The sequence below is a fragment of the Ambystoma mexicanum genome, chromosome 12 (assembly GCF_040938575.1).
Source record: "Ambystoma mexicanum isolate Mex_15411 chromosome 12, UKY_AmexF1_1, whole genome shotgun sequence".
In the NCBI taxonomy this organism is placed as follows: domain Eukaryota; kingdom Metazoa; phylum Chordata; class Amphibia; order Caudata; family Ambystomatidae; genus Ambystoma; species Ambystoma mexicanum.
Window position 1 is genome coordinate 700,091,457 of NC_090936.1, and position 12,084 is coordinate 700,103,540.

The window sequence follows — 12,084 nt, forward strand, 5'->3', positions numbered from 1 at the left end:
TGCCTGCTGGGCCTAGAGACCCAAACTACTCCTCACTGATGAGCCCCAACAAGGGTGAAACATGCTTCGGGATGCTTGTGGTCTTGTGCAGAAGGGATGTGACCTAGCAGTTCGGGCTGGACTTCCCCTTTTGGGGTGGGGCCAAGCCTGATTTGCATATGGTCTTTCCCCTTCTGTAATGGCTTTGCAGGCGAAGAACGATGGTCTGAAGGGTTGCCCCGAGCAATGCCAGTGGTTAAGATTCAGTCTAAACCTTCCAGCCATCACCTCTTTGTTTTTGTTTTCTCTTACCTGACACCCAGCAAGAACGTTCTCATAAGTTAGCTGGAAGCAACATAAACACGCTGAAGGATGATGATGAGGTGCAAGCGCACGCTCAAGAACCTAAATCACCTCTCACGATTGCAATGTAGTACAGATAACTAGCCTTTTGACCAGTTCAGTCCATCGCCCTCAGCAACAGAAACCCATCCTGTTCCTCTACTGAGCTCCAACGGCCTACTGTTACCATCTTCATCCAGCTCGTCTGACAAGTTGAATGCCAGTGGGTTATCCACAGCAATGTTTAACATCTTGGAGTCTTTGCTAATGGAATTAAATACAAAAATTGAGGTGATTCTGTCCAAAGTGGACACCAATGTGAGGAACTGGGCCAGGCTAAGGCCTTGGTGGGGGCACTCGAAGGTCGTGTGACTTTGCAGACGTCAAACATGATGGATGTTTGTACTTTCTTTACTTCCACCTTACCCATCACTACTTCATCGGCCTCTACCATCAATGTCAACTCGGAACAGGCGCCTCTAAACAAATCTTTGGTGTCCCTAAATATGAATTTGGAGGCCCTGGTTAAAATTTTAACAACTGGTCTCTTAGCTTCTGATAGACGTTTCCACTCACGCAATTGTCGTCCAGTCATCCTAAGAGGGTCCTGCCAACCGGGTCAGCCCGCCTTCATCGCTGAACACGAGGCGGGTGGCGGATGCCCCCAAACTTACAGCTACCTACAAGGCCCTTCAGATTAGGAGCCTTTTCTGTGAAAGTAATGCCTTGTCCCTGAATCGTGCGCTATTGGATTTGTTCCATGACATTATTCCGCTGCGCCGCATTCAGAGTGATAACACAAGGACAGTTAATATGGGTGAACAAGTACTCAATCCCACTTCAATTGTGTCATTCCAAGCCAATAGTACTCTGTCTTATGTAATGGATCATGTGAGTTATTTTGGTTGGATGGGTTATGAATGTGTATCAGTAGAAGCTGAGTATGGTAAGAGATTCTGCCTGTTTAAATAGAAGTCGGCAACCCTTCTGCCTGAGGGTGGTGGGCTCAGGTGGTAACAAAAGCACTGAGGCTCTAAGCTCCCAAGATGGTGGTAACTTCGGAGCACGCACAAACCCTCTGGGACCATAATATGTAGAAGGAGATAGGGAGAACACCCAGGGAGAAGTTAGTGGATCAGCATGGGACATTAGGCCTTTAGCCCTGTGTGCTGCGCCAGGGGTCAGACACATCACTTGGAATAACTGTTGTTCCCACCACCTCCTGGAGGGTGGTGATTTAATGGAGCAAATTGATGAATTCTCCAAGGTGGCCTTCCAGGAGACCTGGCTCACTACTCAATTGGTTATTGACAGCTGGCAAACACTCCACAAGCTGGCTGTCCAGGACCATGGAGGCCGCACTAAGGGTGAATTATTGTTAGCTGTCAAGAGCCCTTTATCTATGGTGGAAGTGGCTACCACCTTCCTGAACTTACTTGTGGGCAAAATCACATTCCCTCCTGGCCCTTTTGAAAGAGAAACTCCTGATTGTCCTGGAGGGGGGGTACCTAAATAACTAATTGTAGTAAATATGTATGATCCTCCCTACAGGTTACCTCATGGGTTGGTAATGTTGGAAACAGAGGCCCTGCTCCAACTCCTACTTGGGCGTTCTACGTGCATTATTTGCAGGGATTTTATCTCTAGGATTTCTAGGGGACTCGCCCCTGATGATAGAGATGCCTCGTCCATGGTTGATCAGGTGGAGGAAGATCTGCTCTCTCACACTGTAAGAGGGCCCTTGAGTGGGCAAAGATCTTGTATTCCTTTGGTTTTCTGATTGTCAATGAATCTCCTCCTTCCGACTCGCCACCCCAGTATACTCAAATTGGCCAGAAGACCTGCAGCATTTTGGATTATGCATTTGTTGCTAATTCTAGTACCCTGGTAAATGACCCTTCTTTGACAAGCATGACAGTGTACTTCTCCTGTCTTACAGTGTCTCTTGGTTTCTGCATCGGTCGGGATCGAATTCCAAAATGACCAGCAGGACAGTGTACTTCTCCTGTACTCTCCTTAGTGGGGTTCACTCCCTTGGCTTTTCAATGGCTTTTCATATAGGGGTGCGCCTGTTTGGTGCAAGTACTGTGAGGAGGGAGAGTGGGTGTGTGGTAATGTTCACACAGGCGCTGCAGATTGATGGATGTACTGGGAGAGGAATAGTGGTTTTAGGCATAATGTGCATTATGGGGGTACATCTTTGTACTGGGATGTGGACCAGCAGGTGTAGGTGCAATGTGTAATTACGGGCACATATTTGTACTTGGACTAGGAACTGTGGGTGTAGGCAAAATGTTTGGGGGTTGCACATTGGTGGAAGTACTGGGAAGAGGAATAGTAGGTGTAAGTGGAAGTAATGGTGATTACATATGAATAAGCATAGATTGCTTTTTAACATTGCCCTGTCCAATGACATGGTTCACATTGTGGCACAGAAATCTTTATACAGCGCTACCTTGGTTTGCACCGGGGTGCATTGTGGGAGTGTCAGATGTAAAACAATTTTGATTACGTTTCTTGTTCTGTGCGCACTTATTTCTTTAAATCCGCTCCCACGTGTTGCACTTGCGCCGTGAAATCTTAGCACACGCGGTAATACATTTGCGCCCAATTATCACTTTTTTTGTAACTTGTTGACATACTTCTCTCCTCATTAGCCAACTATGATCCAACATCCAACCAATCATGACTCTAGCACAGTTACATTGTCAAGATTTGCACCTCTGCACATGTTCCTCACTCCTTGTCATTACACTCTTAGTAGGATGTGCCCGCGTGCAAATCAATTTCCCCAAAAATACTTATTTACAAGCGTACATTGTTTGCAGACACAGCAAGCAAATGCCCTAAGAAAAGCAATACTAAACGAGTACATCCACAAACAATACAAAGTGATACAAAGACATGCATTGTGGCCATTGAAAAGATTCAATAATGATATTTGTTCATTATCGGCATTCGAAGGAGGAATCAAACATTGAATTTGTTTCGACCTTCTAGCCATAAACCAGATACACATATTCAAATAATAACAATAATAATAATAATAATAATATAATAATGATGATAATAATGATAATAATGATAATAATGATAATAATAATAATAATAATAATAATAATAATAATAATAATAATAATAATAATGGTTTCGATCTATTGTCAGAATAATTGTAAGCATAGCTAACATCTTGATGAAAAGCATACCGAAGCCAATTCTTGTAATCACTCAGATGAGGTTGAACCAGCTAAAATAGCCGGGTGCAAGTGATAGTGGGTCCGCATGCTTCTTTCTTGGTCTAAAAAAATCATTATCTATTGGAGTTTCAACGTCAACTAAATGCACAGTCTAGGTGCAGGAAAATTGGCATTACAAGTAGCCAGAAGAATGTACATACAATCTATGCTTTCCTTCGTATTGTGTCAGCCTATTATGGTTATTGATATATGCAATTTATATGCCACAATTGCCTTTTAAGTGCTTCATTAAAGCAGCATATGGTGTCCTTATATCTTCAGGCGGCATTTGTAAAACTCTGATGGGCGCCCATCTGGGCCTGGTGTCTTACAGTAGTTGATTGACATGATTTAGTAGCTACTGAAAGGTCTCGTAAAGTAATAACGGTTGTGTCTAATTACCTTTTCTTTGTCATCTGGCATTTCTGAAATTCAGGCATTTGACAAGTAATTTACTGGACCGTGCAGGAAACTAATGCAGTTATTAGCATCATGTTTGATGGAACAGATCTCCCTTGGTGGGTGTAGCTTTGCAAATCCCAGTGCCTATATCCGTACTACATACATACAAATGTTTTTCAAACTTATTTGTTTTTGGTTGTCAATGATTTTTTTTCAATCCTGAATTGCTGTAATACCACTGTGTCCCGTATGTCTCACGAAATGTAGAAGACAAGCATTGGCAATGCCAACAGTTTGGGCTTTTGTGTAGGCATTCAAAAGGCACTTGGCAGGCACAGCCATAGTGGAATTAACTACCCATTGTTGGCAGCAGGTGCAAAATGGTACGAGTACCTGGGCATCTAATAGTGGTGCGTGGTAAAAGTGTAAAACGTATGCACAAGCCAAAAACGTTGGCTTTGCCAATGCTTGTTTGAAACAGGACTTCAGTGGCTTTGCCAATGCTTGTTTTTAACTGGACTTCACTGAAGGACATGCAGAGTTCTACAGTTGGTATGTGTTCTTAATTGCCACTTCACTTGGTCATAATTAAACTCCGACCTTGTTTCAGTGAGGGGACAGGCCACACAATTCCCACATTTCTGATGGACTAATATGGGGAGTATACTCCATTGATTACATACTGTTTGATCTTTAATAGTCTCTGGGTACATGTGGACTAGTTTCTGTCTCAAATGTTGGCTCCTTTTGAAGGCAAACCTATTTTTTTTTTGTAAAGTGTGCCTTCTTGTTTCACTAAATTCCAATTCTGATTAACGATTTTCTTGATCTCATTGCTAATCGGATTAAAAGTTGTCACACATACTAATCGTTCTTCTTTATTTTTTGTCTGAGTGATCAGACACACATCGCGGTTAGTATTCGCGGCCCTCTTCAGATTATCTTTAATTAGTTTCCTGGGGTATCCCTTTTCCACTAGTCTTTCTTTCAGTTGTGATGCATTTTTCACAAACTCCTGTTTCGCGGTGTGGTTATGACGTATTCGTAAAAACTGCCCGTATGGCAAATTTTGTTGCAGTCCCTCCGGATGGAAGCTTGAATAGTGTAAGAGTGTATTTCTGTCAGTGGGCTTCCTATATAAAGTTGTATCCAATAGTTCTTCTAATTTTCTAATCAGTAGATCAAGGAAGCTCACCTCAGTCTTACTCCATTTGATGGAAAATTTGATATGCTCTTCATGATTATTCAACTATCATCAAGGATTCGGTGGATCTCTCCAGATGATAAAAATATCATCTATGTACCTGTGCCACCCAATCAGGTATTGGCATAGTTCCTGGTGTTGTTCAAGTTGATTATTGCCATCCGATATACATGTTTGCTCATAATTCGCCATGAATAAATTTGCATCATCGGGTGCAAATGTTGCTCCCATGCTCACTCCTCTACATTGTTTACATAGTTTTTGTTTATATAAAAATAAGTTTTCAGTTATGGTTTGTCTCGCGCACTCAAGGATAAATGCTGTGTTTTTTCATTGAGGTACAGTTCTTTTATCCAGATAGTCACCAAGTACTTGTAGGCACTCCATCTGTGGTATTGAGGTATACAAGGATTCAACATCCATTGTAACTAGGATATCTTCCGCCTCAATGCTCATACTTTGTGTAATCCTTGACATAAAATGGCATTAGTTCCACAAAGGGTTTTAGAAAGAATTCTATATATACTGATAATGGCCAACAACATATCAATCACAGAGACAATGGGTCTCCCAGGTGGGTTGAGTTTATTTTTGTGGATTTTAGGTAAAATGTATAAGGCAACCTTCTTCGGATGTAATTTATTCAGGAAGCGGCCCTCATCCTTGCTAATCCACTCTTCAATCCTTGCATGATCGGTAAAACGTTTAATCTTCTCAAGGAGTCTTGAAGTGGGGTCTTAATCGAGTTTGTTGTATGACTCTCTCTCCCCCAATAACCGCATACATTCTTCATTGTAATTCAAAGTTTACATGATCATGATCCCCCACCCTTGTCAGCTGGTTTGATGGTAATTCCATCCGTGTCACAAAGTTTTTTCAAGCTGTTTCTCTCTGCTTTTGTCAGGTTATCTGGTTGGTAGTTCTTTCTCTTAATAGTGTTGAGCATCTCTTTGGTCACTCTGTTCTCAATGCCATGATGTCAGGCGGACAGGCATGTGGAGGACGGTTAAATGTGGACTTATTGGGTGTTTCATCCCTATTATCACTGTCTCCTCTACTTTCACTCTCTTGACTGGGTCGAAAAACCTCAAAATAGTGTTTCAGGTGTATAGTTCTAAAGAATCGATGTAACTCTAATTCAGTAGTAAATGGATCGGCTTTCACCACAGGGAGAAATGACAAGCCTTTTGAGAGCAACTCTAGTTCGGGTCTTGTTTAATACTAGAGAAGACAGATTTGTAATAGGTATTTTGTCATCATTTGCTACTGGTTCTGGTACCATCATTGCCTGGTCTTCATACCAGGTCCTTGGCCGAAATGGCCCTGATTCTGTCTTGGGTGGCCTGTCGGGTTGCCCCGGTAAAAACCCCTTTGATGTTGTGGCGCTCTTCCGCCTGTATTTGATCCTCCCTGATTGTTTAGTGATTGGTCAGACCCACTAGACGATCCCGATGTATTAGAGAAAGTGACAAACCTATTATTTCTCTGGTAGTTTGCCCCATCGGCCTGGTTAGTATAGAAGCCTTCTGTAAAATAGGGGTACGTTTTTTCTTCCAGGTAATTGGCCACATCTTTCTGTAACTTAAATATTTAGCGATCGAGATTGATTTTTTTAAACTTTTTGATCTCTTCTTCTACCTCTTACAACTGTTTTCTCGCATTTTGAATGGTTTTACGCACCAGAAAGGCTTTTTATAAATCTGCCAATTCCTCTCCCTGCTTCTTGGTTTCCTCTTCTGCTGTCTTTATGATCAGGATTATCCAATCCTGAGAACACTTGTTGCAAACCCACTAAATTTCTTTTGGAATTTGGGGTTGTCAACAAATATCCTCGGGATGTTCTTGACCTGAAGTCCTTCGGGAATGATCCATGCCTTAAGGTACTCCAACATGAACTTTCCATGAAGGTCAGTTAGTGTCAATTTCTTCATCTTCTGAGTGATTTTATCAATATCGTCCTGCCCCCCCCACTAGTAAACATGCCAGAAACGAGTTTGGGTGGATCCTTAAATGTGGCGGTAACACTGTTACTACTGCATTTAAGGGCTGCTGCCCAACTCGTGATCAGGCCCTTGGTGTTTATGAAAATGAACCCCCACCACTCTTTAGGCAATGCCCTGCACTTCAGCCACAGCCCTTGATGTAGAGTCCACCTTCAATTCCTTATCCCACTTAAAGCACTGCTTGTCACAGCCAGAAGTGAACTACCTTCTTGGTTTTCCTTCTTGGTGCAAGTGAACCATGGTCCGTGCAGAAAATTGAGCATGAGGGATTGCAGCATCATTGAGATAAACAGTCTTCAACCCCCCTGAAATGTAAGCTGTGAGTCAGGGCTTCCGCATATTGCTTTTGTCATTCAGAGAGGGGAGCGAAGCCTTTCCTGAAACCTGCAGCTTTAGAGCCTTGGTGTGTTTGTGTCGAAAAATGTATTTGTACAAGCGCAGTAAAACTTTAAAGCTGCCAGTTTCAAGAAAGACTTCCCTTACCTCTCTGCCTAACAAATATCAAATGCACACATCAATCCCTGCCCTGTGAGAGAACATGTAACAACATTATGCATTTTTTCACATCCAAGAGGAGGAGGCTGATGTGCGCACCTGCTTTTTGTTAAGCACAGAAGAAAAGGTTGCCTTTCCTGAAAGTGGCACAGTTAAAGTTGTACTGTGTTCGTTCAGAAAAACGTATTTGCACATACACAGGAAAACTATAAAGCTGATAGTTTCAAGAAAGGCTTCTGTTAGGCCCTACCTAGGACTCGGCACACGCTTCGTACAAATGACAAAGGAGCCAAATTCCACTCGACCTTCTCTTTTTTGCTCCTCCTACATACTGTCCCATTCTTCCCACCATCCCTCCTCTTTCTCCCACCTCCCACTCCCTACTATCGTCCCAATTCCCACCTCCTTAAAGGAGCTCTTCCTCTTCCAAGTGGTAACACCTCCCCCTCTCTTAGCATGGAAGGTCTTGGATCACATCTGTTTGAGCAGATGCTGAGGCTTCCTTGTGGCTTGCTGGGGCCGGCCAGGTGACTCACGGGTCTCACCTGACTTTCTCCTTGCGGTGCTTTGTTTGTTTCTCCATTGTCATCTTCCTCTGTCCCAGCTGCCGGCTCCTCCCTTAGCCCAGTTTCCTCCATGTATAGTTTGCGGAAGAAGGAGGCATTCCTCCTTATCTCTCCTTGGTCTCCTGTTGCCGTTATCATTGGCCCTTCGACAGCAGTAACTAGGAGTGGCTCTGGGTTGTATCGGGGGCCGTCTTCTTCTGTTGTCTCTGTGTACTATGACAGTTTCTCCGATCGGGAGCTTTTGTTCCCCAGCCTTTCTCTTTCGGTTTGCCCATTCTTCTGCTTTCCTTTTCTTTTCGACATCCTTTTCCCGGATCTCTGCATCTTGCTCCGGGATTTAGTCTTCCACTTTGGGAAGGTGGGTCCGTGGCCTGTACTTCACCTCCCGTCGCTCTGCTGGGCTCCGCTCCGCTGGGCTCTCCTCACTGACACTCTGCTGGGCCGCCCTTACGTGCCTCTCCTCCTCCATAGTATACTCTGCTGGGCTCTCCTCACCTGTCACTCTGCTGGGCTCGCCTCACCCATCACTCTACTGGGCTCACCACGTCGTAGGCTGTTGCACAACGGGGGCACTCGTTGGTCCTCGTCACCAGTTGTTAGCCCCTAACTAGGCCGCGGCACACGCTTTGTATAAACGACACAGGAGCCAAATTCCACTCGACCTTCTCTTTATTGCTCTCCCTACATACTGCCCCGTTCTTCCCGCCGTCCCTCCCCATTCTCCCACCTCCCGCTCCTTCCCATCATCCCAAGTCCCTCCTCCTTAAAGGAGCTCTTCCTCTTACACCTGGTAACAGCTTCCATCATCTCTTCATCACAGAAAATTCAAATGAGCACATCAGCCTCTGCCCCACAGATGCGAGCCAACATATAACAATGTTAAGTGTTCTTTTACATCTGAGGGGAGGGGGCTGAAGTGCACACTTACTTTTTGTTAATCAGGGAGGCGAAGGAAGCCTTTTCTGAAACTCACAGTGTTAAGGGGTGTTGCATGATAGCTCATTATGTATGTATGCATGTGAGCAAGGAGTGTGTTTGTAGAGTATGAGTGAACGAGTGCATGATATATGGGGTCTGGGTGTGCATGTGATTGAGCAAGTCACTCAGAGTGTATGGTGAATGTGATGTTTAAATGAGTGAGTGAATATGTAATTGTGTGTGTGCGCTTCGGTGTAATGCTGCCCGAGGTGTGAATTCTGTTGGGTTGAGGGTGGCAGGTGGTGGGGGTTGTGCTTTCTGGTGGGAGGAGAGGGATGGGTGTGAAATGGGGGATTCCACTAAACATAATATGTTAGTGGTCATCCATAATGAAATAAGCATGATATGTGTTATGTGGCCAGAATGGCATTTTAGTGCAGCCAGTCTAGTCATTTATTACTGTAGCTTGACATTTTTTACTGAGATCGATGTGTTCTTCATTACTGATAGTATATGCAAAGCAAACATGAGTATACTCATATATGGGAATATTAACATATTGCTGCACCCCTGTGAGCATGTAGCTACCCAGAACCAGCCCAATGTGAAGTCGGCGTATTAAACTGATATGGCATACGATTCATTGATTGAAACCTATGAGAAATTGTGACTTCGCGCTGGGCTAGGCCCTGCTACGCTGGGAAACATGACACAACTGAGCATCACTCCCACATTATCACTAGATACAGCCAGAAGACAGTCGTTGGATATTTTCTGGCGTGCAGTTCATGATAATTAACAAATAACTCCTGTCTCTGGCATACTTCTGTTGGTATATCACAACGGATGGGTAACCCCTATACCATGGAACTGGGGAACAACAAAATTACAAAAAAAGATCCCGAAGGGAAAAAGGGAGTTCACATGGAGGAGTACTGTATTAATTTGAGTACTCAATTATGGAAATAGAGGCGAGGAAGAAAAGGAGAGCCCAGTCATAAATATTCACATTATCATTTTTAATTAGTAATTTATTACCATTATAAAATTGCATAATATATAAACATCAAATCAACAATAAAATCGATAAATTAATTATAAAATACTTGTCAAATCTAATGCCTCAAGCCATTCAATAGCAGTTTAGTTGCCACAATTCGTAACCTCATGTTACTCAAGGTAAAGCATCGCTGTCTCATTTTAAATTCCATCCAAATAGTCAAAGTGCTATGGAGAGGGCAAATAGTTAACAATTGAATAAAGTGCTAAGTGCAACCAAGTGCTAAGTGCCAAGTTGTTAACAAAGAAATAAAGTACTAAATGCAAAAAAAGTGCTACGTGCCTACTGTACATACATGATCTTAAAATATCATAACAGTTTCGGCGAATTCAACCTATCTGGCTCCATTGAGCGAGTCAGTAGTCGCCTTCCTCAGGGCGCACTAAATATTGCAAATAAAAACCTGGAACGAACTAATGCTTAAATTTTTTGTCTATCATTCAGTAGTTCTTGCAGGTAAAACTTTGTACAATTCATAAGAGCTTGATTGTAGATCTGAAAGTCTGTGGGAGACGTTGACCCTTAATGAAACACATTAAAACAGACAAAATAGAAAAAACAGAAAAAAACTTTGTTAAAATACAGAGTATAATGAGTGAGCCTCCTAATTTTCGATGCCTCTAGCCATGGAAATGAAACCTGGGGATATATATATATATTCACCTAAGTTGGTCCAGAAGTGGTGCCGAAAAATGTGTTTGTTTCGATCCGCCACCCAAACAGGACTGGTGATGCAAATAAATTTACATCTACAAAAGACAAAAGTAAGAAGCTAAAAGAGATATCACTAGATTATCTCAGACTTCGATTGCTAAAACACAGTGTCCCCTGTCTCCACAGAGAGCAGATCAATATGTTACCCCTTCTATTACCAACCTTAAATTGTAGAATGTTTTAGCCTCTAATCGTGTCTGCAATCGACTCTATAATAGATAAGGATAGGGAATATTCCAAATCTTCGAGTCTTCGACGGTGTGGGATCAAGTTGGAAGGAGAGGCCAACAAATGCTAACCCGTAGGTGAAAAAACCCTAAGAAAAAGGTATAGAACAAGGTTTGCATATTAAAGGTTGTAAGCCATTAGGTGCAGCAATTAAAGAAGCGTTTTGAGTTGAAAAAGTAAACTGCATCAAATTAAATGGGTTCAGACAGGGTGGGAGGATGAACTAATGCTTGGATCAGACAAATGCCACTTGCACAAGCCTGTCCTAGTTTGTCATGTTGAAACTGACAATTCTGGACCTCTAGTGCACCCGTTTCAAACCACTGTAATAGTGTCAAAGTTCTAATCTAGGAAAGTCTTTTATCTAGATTATTAAATAGTGGGCTCAGGTTCGTGCCGTCCAATATAGTCTCCTCCACAAGATGTATAAATATGCACAAAACTCGAGACATTAAATCAAGCTAAATATATGTCCTATGTCCTGTCGGTAACATACAAGGAGACTGAATGCGGCTCGCGGAGAGGAGAGCCTACAGATATATATAAAATAGTAAAGTATTCTCACCCGGTACAAGCCTTCTCTTTCGTCTCTGAATGCAGCTGCCTGAAATGCACACCATCCGATGTGGCCTCCGCGGCTGTGTTTATAAACACACGCGGTACTAGAGACAGAAACAAGACTGCGTATGTGCCCTTTGGCCTATAGAGACTAAAAAAGGACTAAAGTACGGTCTCGCCACACAGAAAACCTACAAATGTATAAATGTATGTTAGCAAATGTAGCATGAATGAATGTGCCAACAATATTACCTACTCAGGCTATATTTAAATAACTGGCGTAAAAAAACGCTGTTGAGTGTTGTATTCAACATTGTACGCGAAATAGCACCCTAATCAAATAGGGACTATATGCGTCAATTTTAAGTCCCATAAATGC

At 42.8% G+C, this 12,084-nt stretch overlaps 1 long non-coding RNA gene across 1 annotated transcript; it reads right to left on the reverse strand.

The window, feature by feature from the left end:
* Positions 1-10,510: 10,510 nt before the first annotated feature.
* Positions 10,511-11,299, reverse strand: LOC138513048 (uncharacterized). The gene is made up of 3 exons (XR_011281671.1): positions 11,082-11,299; positions 10,869-10,954; positions 10,511-10,726 (listed from the first exon to the last, which is right to left on the reverse strand). It is a non-coding gene; the product is annotated as an uncharacterized lncRNA (long non-coding RNA).
* Between the last annotated feature and the right edge of the window lie 785 nt (positions 11,300-12,084).